General features: G+C 41.2%; 1 long non-coding RNA gene across 1 annotated transcript; it reads right to left on the reverse strand.

Moving 5' to 3' along the window:
* Positions 1–5,377: 5,377 nt before the first annotated feature.
* LOC133735375 (uncharacterized) lies at positions 5,378–13,198 on the reverse strand. The gene is made up of 3 exons (XR_009858976.1): positions 13,106–13,198; positions 5,670–5,746; positions 5,378–5,587 (listed from the first exon to the last, which is right to left on the reverse strand). It is a non-coding gene; the product is annotated as an uncharacterized LOC133735375 (long non-coding RNA).
* Positions 13,199–14,414: the final 1,216 nt, after the last annotated feature.

Here is a 14,414-nt window from a genome sequence, read left to right on the forward strand (position 1 = left end):
CAGATCAATTTTGCTAAGAGTAGTATTGTGTTCAGCAAGAAGGTACCTGAGCTGGATAAGATTCTTCTAGCAGATTCGTTGGGTGTGATGATTGAGAGTAAGCACCAGAAATACCTGGGGCTGCCTACCTATTTGGGCAGAAATAGGACGGATTCTTTTGCTTTCATTAAAGAAAGTTTGAGTAAGAAACTTGCAGGTTGGCAAGGAAAATTACTTAGTGGGGCTGGGAAGGATTTGTTGATAAGGGTGGTGGCACAAGCTCTACCATCATACTCCATGAGCTGCTTCTTATTACCGAAGGACTTTTGTGACTCTTTGCACCAGATGTGTGCTAGGTTTTGGTGGGGAAGCAAGGATGCTAATCGTAAGATTCATTGGTTATCTTGGGAGAAACTTTGTTTGCCTAAAAGTAAAGGTGGGATGGGTTTTAGAGACTTTCATGCACACAATTTGGCGTTACTTGCTAAGCAGGGATGGCGCATCATCAAGAATCCGACTTCTCTGGTGAGTAGTTTATACAAAGCAAGATATTTTCCAAATTCTTCTTTTCTTCAAGCCCCGTGTCCACGCTATCCTTCGGCATGTTGGCGAGGCATCTTTAGTGCGAAGGAGACTATAGCTAATGGGCTAAGGTGGCAGATAGGGGATGGCTCATCAGTTCGGATTTGGGAGGATCCATGGATCCCTCGGCCCTATCTTTTCAGGCCACTACGATTTACCGTCACACCTCATTTTCATGTTAGCGAGCTCATACAAAATGGTGTGTGGAATAGCGAGTTGGTGACAGAGATCTTTAGCCCGGCGGATGCCCTGCTAATTCTTTCTTTGCCGTTGAGCAATAATAGGGTGGTTGACCGCCTAATCTGGCACTATGATTCTAAAGGGCGTTTTACGACCAAAAGTGCGTATCATTTGGCTTTTGGCTCACTACATTCTTCATTGATGGAGGCCTCTAGTTCCTCTGCGTCTCCTAGTTTTTGGAAGTGTATTTGGGAAGCTAAGGTGCCGGGGAAGGTCTAAGTGCATACATGGAAGGTTTGCCAAGCTATTCTACCCACTCTTTCGCAGCTTCGTGGTCGAAGGGTTCTGTTAGTGGGAGGGTGTTATTTCTGTAATGAGGAAGATGAGTCGATCTTCCATATCTCTGTGGACTGCCCTTTTGTTCGGGATTTGATACAGTTGGTGCCTTCTTTTAATGCCATACTGGCACATTCTTCCTCTAACTCAATTGCGGATTGGCTACAGTCCTGCTACTCGTCTCTATCTAGTGAAGATTTCACCTTCCTTCTGGTGTTACTGTGGGCGGTATGGAAAGAAAGGAATAAACGGGTATGGAATAATAAGTTCCAATCTCTTTCACAGGTCTATTTTCAAGCGGTGACACTGTTTCAATCTTTGAAGTTGGCTTTGCCGACTCGAACTGTAAGGGTGGGACGCCGTCCTCGATTATGGAGTCCTCCACCCACCGGTTGGCTTAAAGTCAATATGGATGGTGCTTTTGATGAGGCAGGCCATAGAGGTGGTTTAGGAGTGGTGATTCGAGATGAAGGTGGCCAGGTTATCGCTGGAGCTTGTGCTAGCATAAGTGTAGTGTTATCCCAAGTTTTGGTTGAAGCTTTTGCTAGGCGACTTGCTTGCCAGGTGGTGGAACGATTTGGTTTGGCCCCTGTGGTTTTCGAAACTGATTGTCTTCAGTTAGTTACTGCAATACAAGTGGAGGGTGAAGACACCTCAGAGTTTGGTAGGTTGGTGGATGATATTTCTCATTCCATGTCATCTTTTCAGAACTGCTTGTTTACTCATGTTGGTAGAGAAGCTAATGTTTTAGCTCATAAGTTGGCTAAATGTGCTCTAGGCACAGGTTTGCTACTTTCCTGGTGTGGATCTGTTCCTACCATATTGGAGGCACTCCTCTCCACCTAATGTAATCTTGTGATTCTATTAATATAGTCTGTCATTTCGGGTTCAAAAAAAAGTAGGCAAGTACAGTCCGTCCTTATAATCGCTCCAAAAGAGATTATTGCTACCACGTACTATATATAAATTTCAGAGCTAGTTTTTGACTCAAAAAAGAAATTCAGAGCTAGGGAAACATACAGTACTTGCACTACACCAATTTTTCAATCAGACGACAGTGAAAACACTATCGTCTAAGTGTAGAGTCTGCTGTTGTCTATCTCAATGCCGTCTGATACATGAATCAGACAATGCCAGAAAACTGTCGTCTGATAAAGTTTACTACAACAGCGACTACTAAACTGTCTGTTGTTTGAATACCACGAAGAACAACAGCAATTGGTACCTTCACTCTTGTGCAAAGTAATTTCAGTTGACAGACCCTGGAAGAATGTTGACGTGTAACGAACATTTAGAGAACATTGATTTGTAAAAAAACTGTTGTCTGAAGGAAGCTTGTTGTCACGCCCCTGGTTTTTAACACAAATAAAAATCGATATATAATCCCATAATTATACATGTGTGAACGTTCAGCCATCAATACCAAATACCTGGAAAACTTTTTCCCTTATACAATATACATATTGATGCCCAGAACCCACTATGTCAATATTGACCCGCCTACAGAGTCATATATTACATAAGCTTACGAATTAAATTGTCAACAACAAAGTAAAACGTAGAAGCTCCTCAGAGTTTACTACATAGCGAAAGTCATAACAATGGCAAAGCCAAACAAGTTTGCTTCCTACCAGTTCTGCTGCCAACAAGCTACCTCAGCTTCAGCCCCGATTATCCTACCCTGCAGGATTAACCCCTACACCGTTGGAATAGTGCACCGGGTTGTCACACAACAAACCCGGTAAGCTTTTGCAAGCCCGTATGAGTAACTCAAAACAACTCGCACAAAACTACGGGATAAAAGCCCGCACGTTTCGATTGAGGAAACAACTCACACAAATCACGTTTAAATCAATAAACAAAGCACGGGATAAACCCACACGAATCACGAGATAAACTCACACAAATCACGTTTAAATCAATAAACAAAGCACAGGATAAACCCACACGAATCACGAGATAAACTCACACAAATCACGTTTAAATCAATAAACAAAGCACGGGATAAACCCACACGAATCACGAGATAAACTCACACAAATCACGTTTCAATCAAGAAACAAATCACGGGATAAACCCACACGAATCACGAGATAAACTCACACAAATCACGTTTAAATCAATAAACAAAGCACGGCGGACAGACTAGAGCTCTAACTGATCGTATCCACTAACCGGGCCAAAGGCATGGATTCCTGATTTTCCCACCCACGATCACATTTTGTGATCCACGACCCTCAACTCGTAAGTCTATGGATCCACGGTATAAATACCAAAACATTAAAGGAGTCGCACAGGACCCAAAATGTTACACGAATCTAAAATGAAAGATTCCCCGTAATTGATCCCTATCAATTACTCCCGGTACAAGACCCACATTTAAATAAACCACCCGCGAACTAAAATGTTCCACAAAACACAACACTTTTCAAAACAATAGAAATCAACCCTTTCACCAATATTGTTTCACGAAAAGTCACGCCCAAAACAATAAAATGAACGCACCCACAATTATTGTTTTATCACACAAATCCACCTACACATATATATTTCACGTAAATATATATATACGTAGTCATCCGCTCAGGAATGCCTACTAATACCAACTATAGTTTGCAGTTAACTAAATAACTAACAAAACGATAAGGTAAGCCCGTTCGTAAATGAACATTGTGAGATTACTCACCTCGAAACTCCCGCTGCGTCTTCAATACAGAACAAAGCAGCCAAACACAATAGCCGTCCAAAGAATACTTCGTCAAGTACCTAAGGAAACACAACTTTGATTCAGTTAACGAATCACAAGGAATAACGTTCGAAACCCTAAATCGAACCAAAATTCCCAAGGTGACTCCAATCGAGGCGAAACCACATCCGAGACCACCCAATGTCTCCGGAATACTTCTACGATCGATATGCCAAAACCACAAGTCGATCGGAAGCTCGAATCCTCACGGATCGAAACATCGAACAGTCTGAAACCGTAAAAATCACAACATGCTCATACGATCTCCAAAAATTACAAACAATATATCGAAATGCTCGTATCGACGAGTAGATCGAACTCAGAAACAGAAACTATCCCTGAGGTGGCCGGAAACCGCCGGAAAACACCACCATAGTGGCGGCACCGCCGCCAAACCAAACTCGAAATTTGACAAAACTTCCAACACCAAAGTTCTTCATCTCAACTCCAATTTCAACTTTCATAACAACAACAAAGTCCAATTATAAACCAATCGATCGAATTTTACCTTAGAACAAACCAGACCGATTGATACTCTAGAATTTCAAAGCTTCGATTCGTCCTCCACAAGTGAAGTCGTCCCAAGCCGCTTTGGGAGAAGCATCAACGTCCTATGGGCTTCAAAAGCCCTCAAGAATCACCGGCAAAGGTGGCCGGAATCGGAAGTTCACACCTCGGTCCGACGCAGCTCCGCCGCCAAACTTCTCGGCCTTGCACCGCCATCCACAGCTCGTTTCATGCTCCAATTCTTCCACAGACCTCAAGAGGGGATTGAGGCGAAGAGAACCCACTTTGAATCGTGTCCTATGGTGGCCGGAGGAGGGAGAACGAAGCCGGCGAAAATGGAGAGGCGACTCGGGCTCGGGGAGAGAGAAAACAGAGCTGGGTTTCCCAAAATGGAAACCTGGCCTTTTTTGCAATTTCCGGAATTTTTGTCCTTTTATACCAAAATGGAAAGTTTTTCCGAAGCCCATAACTTCTTCATACGAACTCCGATTCTCGCGTTCCGCATATCCACGAACTCGTATCGACGCGCTCTACAACTTTCGTGAAGGAAGTTTTCGGAGAATCTCAACGTATCAAAAGTCAACCTTAGCAACCCCCCTAAAGTCATACTTTTCGAATACAAATTCATCCGAAACACTTCCGCTCCATCCACGAGCCACGAAACCTTCCAACAACCACTAATTAAATTCCGGAAAATCCTCGGAAAATAAATACGAATTTCCGGGGCATCACACTTGTAGATCAGCAAAGTAATTGAATACTATTGACTGACTTTGAACAAGACAACATCAAAACTATTAAAGCCATTGTGTATCATTTCATTAGACAACAGAACATATTATTTTTTTGTTGTGTTACATCTTGTTAGACAATTGAATATGTTTATTAAGTATTGTAGATAGATGATTCAGACAACAGATTTTTCTTTCTTTTTTCTTCATGTTCATTTGTTAGACAATGGTTTGCTGTTGCTTTTGAATTGTCTGAGATATAAGAGAAGACATACATTCTGTACAATTGAACAACACATCCTTGATTCCAAAAATCATTTCATTCTATCAGCAATATTCATCTCAACTTTTACATAAGAATTAACATTCCCTAAGTGCATTTAAATACATAAAGCCAGAAAACATAAAACTTGTCCTTATTTATCACAGCAGCATTCTCGAAGTCCTTGATGCACTTTGACAGGTAAGATGTCACCTTGGCAACTATTTGCTTATCTGTCAGTACTAACAACTCATTGGCACGATACTGCACAAGAAAAATGGATCAGACAGAAGTCTGGTTGAACTTATGAAGTAACTGATCAATAAACAAAGCACAACCAACGCACCAACACAAAGTAAAACCAAGCAATCTTCCACTCAAGAAAGCTCCAGAATATCACTTAAATGTCCACTCATGGACTACCTGAAAACAACAAGAGTATAGGGAATGAGCTTCACAAGCTCAGTAGGTATGACAAAACAATTTTTATAACTAAGTTTCTAACCCAGCATGCACCAGAAAGTGAAAGACAGAAAGCATGCTTTTAATTACTTTTTAGCATCAGAAAAATAACTACAAATTGAGGTTAAAGCTCAACAGTTGCTGCTGCACTTGTGAAAGAAAACTAGAGATCCAAAGTAATATAAATTGACAAGGAAACACTACTCAAATATAACATTGCAGCTGAAGATGTCAATTATTTATCAACTTGAATAAGTCACTTTGATATAAATAACCAAAAGAGAAGAAGGCTGAAATTAAAGACCACTTGTCAGCAAGTCCAGTAGATAAAGAAAACTCATTTGAATTTAGATAGGAATAACGTAAAAACCATAAAGCCCTTTTCTCTTCAAAAAGAACTCTTTAGGAATTGCTAAAATCCTTTCTTTCTCTCGGTTGTAAATTTCCAGAACAGGAACAGTTTCCAAAGCACTGAAACTTGAATTCTCGAAATCCTTAAAATCCTGGTTAGAGCCCATTGCTCGTATTAAGGCCACTGAGCACACCCCGTCAAATCAGTAAAAATACAAAAAGCTTGGAATTTACAGCAGCAGCTGAAATTTATTAACTGGAACGCATCTTCAATGATGTAAACACAAGAGACTAATATGAGAATGGAATTTTGCTTTAAGAGACTTCACGAGTGGGGATTCCTTTCAAAACTTTAAAGAGATGTTTATTAAACATCCATATCTAAGGATTCCCTTCTACATAGAAAACTTGATGAGAAAATTCCAGTAAAGATGAGAAGAGGATAAGAAATACAAAGGACCAAATCTGTTGTACATGCTTTGTGAGAAGAGAACAAAATAATAACGATAGCAATAATTCCTGGCATGCTTAGAAAAAATCCCAGCAAGGTATGATTCGAAAGCAAATTCCAATATGATGTCAAAAGACCAAGGTTATATATATAATCAAGAAGAAAACACATTTGCTACTTTGTTTAAGTGATCGAGAAACCACTTGACATTGCAAACTGAAAGACAAAAAGAATGATGCTCGAACAGTATACTTTTATCAATATATGTAGTCTCTTACATGCACTTAAGAGACTTCCAGAAAGCCTTGCTATAGCTTTATCAAACAATAAATTCATTGAAAGGGGAATATATATACATATAACCATATGGTATAGTCAAAACTCAATGAGAAATATATGCTTATGTTCATCAGAACATGAATATGTAGGTATTCAAAATGCTTTTTGATGAAAATTATATATAAGGAGCTGATTCCATTTGGCTAGAAAAATTAGTAAAAGTGGTATTATTAAACACCGAATTTTGATAGGCAAACCCAGACATGACACAGCAGCTATATATCTATATATATACGGAGGCGTTCCAAAGAGGACGTCCGCACTTTCGTTAAAGTGCGGACGGCCCTGCTGCAACTCGGCTCGGGGCGCGACGGAGCGGCGGAGGTTGCCGGAAGGACGCCTGGGGTCGGGAGGAGAGGTCTGCAGTCGATGGAGTCGCCGGCGACGTCGTTGCAGCGCCGCCCAGAAAACCTGCAGTTGCAGGTCGGTTTGCTGCCCAGAACCTGCAACTCGGACCTCCTCCGACATCGAACGCTTCCCAGACCCGTCCGCCAAGCCTCCGGCCTCCGTCCGCCAAGCCCCGAGCCGCCGTCGCCGCCTGGAACGCCGCTGCTGCGTCGCCGTCCGCACTTTAGCAAAGTGCGGACGTCCGCTTCAGAACCTATTGAGGAAGAAGATTCTAGGTGATTGACGTCTATTGAATGTAGGGATTTGATGTGTATGGTATTGTAAAGGCAGAGGATTTGTTTCCTATTTTAAGTAGACGTGTTGGACAAGAATAGGGATACTACTTGTATATAAGGATGTAATCAGTCATTGAATTAATACAATTGTGAAACACTATTCAACCATAATCTCTTTATGGTATCAGAGCATCACGCTCTTGAGGCCTGAAAATCCTAGGATCCCTAGAGAAATACAAACCTTACCCCAATGGGCGGAGAAGATGCATCTAAAACTGTGAATCAACTCGAGTCACAGGGATCGAAGTCTACAGCCCCATGGGAGAATTCAAACCACCCACTCTATCTCCATCCTTCGGATCAGCCGGGTGCTGTCCTTGCTGAAACTTTGGTGGAAGACAACTATATGACATGGGAGAGTTCGATGCAAATGGCTCTCATGATCAAGAACAAGCTGGGGTTCATTGATGGATCCCAAGAGAAACCAACTCACAATCCTCCCGAGCAGTTGCAATGGGAGAGATGCAACACACTGGTCAAATCCTGGCTCATAGCAGCGATGTCGAAGGAAATTTCAAAAAGTGTAATTCATTGCAAGAGTGCCAAAGCGATATCGGAAGAATTGAAGGAGAGATTTGCTCAAGTCAACACAGTCTCCCTATATGAGCTAGAATCTGCCATATATAATTGTGAACAGGGAACAGGCTCAGTCACTGCGTTCTTTACAAAGCTTAAAGGCCTTTGGGACCAAAAGGAGGCACTTTGCAAACTCCCAATCTGTACCTGTGATGCGAATGAAGCTGTGAAAACTTATGTAGACACACAGAAGACCTTGAAATTCCTAATGGGTTTGAATGATAATTTTACTCAAACCAGAAGCAACATTATAAGGATGGAACCTTTTCCCAATTTGAACAAGGCGTATTCTTTGGTGCTACGACACGAGAAGCAACTGGAGGTGTCAAGTGCAAGGCCTGCTGCTGTGACTGAGAGTGCTGCGTTTGCAGTCAAGAAGTCAGGAGGAGAAGGAAATCAAGCCACTCGAGAAGGAACAAGGGCAAGAAGATGGTGTGAAAAATGCAAAGTGGACAATCATGACACTCAATACTGCAGAGCACACATAACGTGCACTTTCTGTGAAGGTACTGGTCATTCCTACAATTTTTGTAGGAGGAGAAAAAGGCTAATGGGGGAGAATTCAAACAATGGAAAGCGAGAAGGACAGAACTCCAAATCCAGGGCCAATTTCGTTGGTGAAGGAAAAGGAGGAGACATGGCTAACTTCCCACTCTCACAAGGGGAGTGTCAGCAAATGATGGGACTATTAAACAAGATCAAGAATGGAGCTGGCAACTCAAATGAAGGAAGACAACTATTGGAGATGCTGAATTCATCAACTCCTTCAACAACCAATCTCGTTGGTAACGTTCCAAATTATGAAGAGATGTCAGGTACAATTTGTGCACTTTCACAAAACGATACACAAGTAGTCTGGATATTTGATAGTGGTGCGAGTGACCACGTGGTATGCAATTTCGATTTACTCACTCATGCTAAGGCAGTGCATAACCGAAGTGTGCGCCTGCCTAACAACACCAGGTTGCAAGTATCACATATTGGGACAGTTTGTTTTTCACCCAGCTTCACACTTCACAACGTCCTATGTGTTCCCCTATTTTACTTGAATCTCATATCTGTCAGCAAACTCGTATTGGACTCTTTTTACGTGACTATATTCATCAGACGAGTTTGTTTTGTGCAGGACCTTCGCTCGGGGACGGTGATTGGGATGGGAGCTGAACGTGAAGAGCTTTATTGTCTCACAATGCCAAAGGAAGGAACATGCAACGTGGTCCATACCAAATCACAAGAACCTTGGCATGAACGATTAGGCCATCCCTCTAGCAAAGTCACATCCTTATTTCCCTTCTTGCATAATAAAGCTTGTGATACAAGTAGTTGTTCCGTTTGTCCCCTGGCCAAACAAACTCGAAATCCTTTTCCTTTGAGTAATTCTGTCAGTAATACATGTTTTGAATTAATTCATGTTGATATTTGGGGTGGGTACCATGTTCCGACTATTTCTGGTGCCAATATTTTCTCACTATCGTTGATGATCACACAAGGTGCACCTGGGTTTACCTTATGCATCACAAATCCGAAGCTAGGCAGTTACTCATTTCTTTCATTCACATGATAGAAACACAGTTTAATATCAAATTAAGTTAAAATTGTTAGGAGTGATAATGGTCCGGAATTTAAATGTCATGATTTTTATTCTTCAAAGGGGATTGTGCATCAAACAAGTTGCGTCAACACACCACAACAAAATGGTGTAGTTGAGCGCAAACACCGTCACCTTCTCAATGTCGCCCGAGCACTCCTCTTCCAATCCAATCTTTCCAAAGATTTTTGGGGTGATGCCATACTCACTGCTGCCTATTTGATTAACCGTACCCCCTCATCAGTTTTACAGGGAAAAACTCCGTTTGAAAAACTTTTCCACAAGGTCCCAAACTATTCTTATTTACGAGTTTTCGGGTGTCGCTGTTTTGTTTCTTCTCATCCACTCAAACCCAGTAAATCTGTTTTGTTTCGGGTGTCGCTGTTTTGTTTCTTCGCAGGAAACAATTTAACCCATCCAGATACGACTACCACCACTTCCGCTGACATACAAGAAGACACATCTACGCCACCCTCTCCTACCCCAGACTCGCCAACCCTTACCGAAACATCACCACCAGAAATCTTCACACACCTCCCCGCACCACCACCCAACATATCCGCCCCTGCACCGCATTCCCGATGGTCCAGTCGAGCCACAACAGTCCCCCATACGTTGCAGGGCTTCCATGTTGAGGCCAAGCTCCCTTCACGCTCTCTACCATCACCGTCTTCAAGCATCGAAGGTTCTTCAGGTACGAATCATCCTATTGCTCAAGTTCTTTCTTATGCACGTCTTTCTCCAGAGCATCGAAACTTTGTGGCTAACATCTCGCTTGTCAAGGAGCCACACAATTTTTCTCAGGCAGTCAGTGATCCCAAATGGCGTGAGGCCATGAACAATGAAATTGCTGCTCTCCAAGATAACAAGACATGGAGTATGGTTCCTCTACCACCCGGGAAAAAGGCTATCGGATGTAGATGGGTGTACAAGGTGAAGTACAATCCTGATGGAACCGTTGAAAGATATAAAGCACGCCTTGTCGCGAAAGGTTATAGTCAAGTGGAAGGGATTGATTACCAAGAGACATTTGCACCTGTCGCCAAGTTGACTACAGTCCGGGTCCTTCTTAGCTTGGCTGCTATAAAAAATTGGCATGTTCACCAACTCGACGTTAATAATGCCTTCTTGTAAGGTGATCTTTATGAAGAAGTCTACATGGAAGTTCCTACTGGTTTTGGACGAAAAGGGGAGAACAATGTGTGTCGTCTGCACAAGTCTTTGTATGGACTTAAGCAAGCTTTCCGGCAATGGTTTTTGAAGCTCTCTGCAGCGCTTCACATTGGCGGTTTTCGACAGTCTTGGGTAGACTACTCGCTATTCATCCGCAACCATCAAGGCAGGTTTACTGTTTTATTAGTATATGTGGACGACGTGATCATTGCAGGAAACAATTTAGAAGACTTATTACAGACAAAGCATTTTCTTGCAAAGTGTTTCAAGTTAAAGGATTTGGGCAAGCTCCGATACTTCCTTGGCATAGAAGTAGCAAGGTCCGACAAAGGAATAGTACTCAACCAACGCAAATATGCATTGGAAATCCTAGAGGATTCTGGTTTCTTGGGGGCTAAGACCTCGAAAGCTCCTTTTGATCAGAATTTGCAACTGACACAAGAAGAAGGAGTTGAGCTAGCTGACGCATCTCAATATCGTAGACTTGTGGGTAGGCTTATATACCTAACCATAACCAGGCCCGATCTTGCATATGCAGTGCACATTTTGAGTCAGTACATGCACAAACCTCGGAAGCCACATCTTGAAGCTGCCTACAAGGTGTTACGATACATTAAGCATACTCCAGGGCAAGGTATTCTCTTACCTTCTTCTGGACAGTTGGAACTAGAAGCTTTTTGTGACGCCGATTGGGCACGTTGCAAAGATACTCGAAGGTCAACCACAGGTTATTGCATTTTCTTTGGTGATTCTCTTGTTTCATGGAAGTCAAAGAAGCATAATACAGTGTCTAGATCCAGCGTCGAAGCAGAATACAGGTTGATGGCTACCACAAGTTGTGAAGTGACTTGGCTTCGGAGTTTACTTCAAGACTTATATGTTCCACAGGGCAAACCAACCAGGTTATTTTGCGACAACAAAGCAGCAATCCACATTTCATCCAATCCAGTCTTCCATGAGAGGACTAAGCACATTGAAATTGACTGTCATGTTGTAAGGGAGAAGGTGCAGCATGGAGTAATCAAGACACAGTTCATTCGAAGTAATGAGCAACCAGCAGACCTTTTCACTAAACCATTGAGTTTGAAACAATTCAAAACTCTACTACACAAGTTGGGTGTCATCAATATCCACTCCAACTTAAGGGGGAGTATTGAGGAAGAAGATTCTAGGTGATTGACGTCTATTGAATGTAGGGATTTGATGTGTATGGTATTGTAAAGGCAGAGGATTTGTTTCCTATTTTAAGTAGACGTGTTGGACAAGAATAGGGATACTACTTGTATATAAGGATGTAATCAGTCATTGAATTAATACAATTGTGAAACACTATTCAACCATAATCTCTTTAGAACCGGCCTCTATATATATATATATATATATATATATATATATATATATATATATATATATATATATATATATATATAAGTTCTTTGCTGCAAACTAAAGATATAGTTCTTGTGAGCACCTTCAAGAGTTTCAGCAAATTATAACTCAAAAGGCTAGTTATATGGTAATGTCCAAAGACCATAAAAGAAACAAACAAATAGTAGGAATCGTCAAATATATTGCTGATCGACCATTTCAGAAATTTCAAATTATAAACTACACCAACATTCCAAAGAAAAACACTTTTACCCATATGAATTCGATCTAAACTCAAACTTGGTAAATCACTGTCTATACATATCGTAAATCGATTGTTCAAATCCTTGTATGAAAAGGAATGGAACTGTGTTGGAATTAAATCCAAGAATGAACCATTTGATTCAAAATTTGACTAGAATAGTTGAGACAAAAGTGTATTTCAAACCAACCTTTCCAAACTTAAACTCGAATTCAATCCCACAAATCACCCTTTAAATAAAATCCTTTACTGATTGCAAACAGGACTTAGAAGACCAAGATATAGTGATCATAAGAAGTAAGGACGTTTGGTACTTAAAATTTGTTTGCCCGTCATATAATTGCAAATCAAAACAAGGTAAAACTCCACATAGAGACAGATGCATCAGTACTAAAACAAACAAGGTTCCACCAATTTGTAATCATGTCAGAATCTTATAAGAATTCGTAGAGAAAACATCTCATATCAATCACACCCAATACATACTAGATTAGAATCTAAGCTATAAAGAAAGTTTTGTTTTCCCTACCTCAAATCTTACATGTCAGCAGCCAAACGAATCAAGCAAAAGCCAAACCAAGCTCAAATGCAAACACCCAGCTTGTACCGTAGAAATCCAGTCATCTAAACGAAATTTATGATAGAAATCACACCCCCAAATCATTGAGAAATAGCTGAAACAGAGAGACTACAGAAAGAGTATATTGAAACTTACGGAAAGAAGCTCCATATAGAGGGAGAAACCCATCATAGTAAATTTGACCATTCAAAAAGAGACAACATAATCAAAATAGTAAGAGTAGACTCACATTTGTGGAAGCAAAAGAAAGAACGAACCCATAACTCTGCAGAGCAAGAAGAAGCAAAAGGGTGACAACAATCCCTGGAGGAGGAGCCATATGAGTGAGTGCGAGTGAGTCCTTTAGTTAGCCTGAAACAATTACATGCACACACAACTATCTCTGGGTTTCATTAAATTTTTGGACTGAAGGGTTGCTCTGTGTTGTACTATGAAGAGTGAACTGTTCAAATTAGAAGCACAAATTGAGTCAAAATAAGAAAAAGGCTCAATCACCCACAAAACCAAATTCAAATCCCAAAACAACTCAGATAGATAAACCCAAAGTATCTTCATATGCAGCACCCATAATTCTTTGGATGGAAATTCAAAACCAATCAACCAAATTTGAACCCGGGACTTATTATTAAACCAAGCCCCAAATTATAAATCCAAGCGTATAATACCAAATCAATCAAAACAACATCAACAAATCCAAGCCAAAGAATCAAACCACACCAAAAAGATGAACTGGCTATTGCTTGAAACTCCGGGAATCAAAGTCCCAAAGCAGCAGAGGGCGAATCGAAGTAGCAGAGGGCGGATGGAAGCAGCAGAGATCGAAGCGGTGGTGGTCGACTGGCGGTCACTGCGGTGGGAGAGAGAGCTGAAAGTACGATCAAACAGGCAGCAGAGAGAGGTTCTCGGAGAGAGAGAGAGAGAGAGAGAGAGAGAGAGAGAGAGAGAGAGAGAGAGAGAGAGAGAAGGTCTTAGGACTGAGGGCAGATGTGATTTTGAGAAAGAGAGCGGGAGCTCGGGTGTTTTGGTCGAATGGAGAGGGAAAGAGTTTAATTTTTTATTTTTGTCTAAGTGTTGAAACTTGAAACTTTGAAAGTCATATATCTAACCCTAGCTAAATTTTTCTCCAAAAAACCCTAGCTAAATTAAACTCAGCTTGTATCGGGAGAGGGGGAAAAGAAAAATCTAACCTCAGACAACAGCATTTAGGGTGCATTGTCTGAAGATAATGTGACAACAGACGAATAGAAACAGTTGTGTG

This window comes from Rosa rugosa, chromosome 3 (assembly GCF_958449725.1).
Source record: "Rosa rugosa chromosome 3, drRosRugo1.1, whole genome shotgun sequence".
Classification (NCBI taxonomy): Eukaryota; Viridiplantae; Streptophyta; class Magnoliopsida; order Rosales; family Rosaceae; genus Rosa; species Rosa rugosa.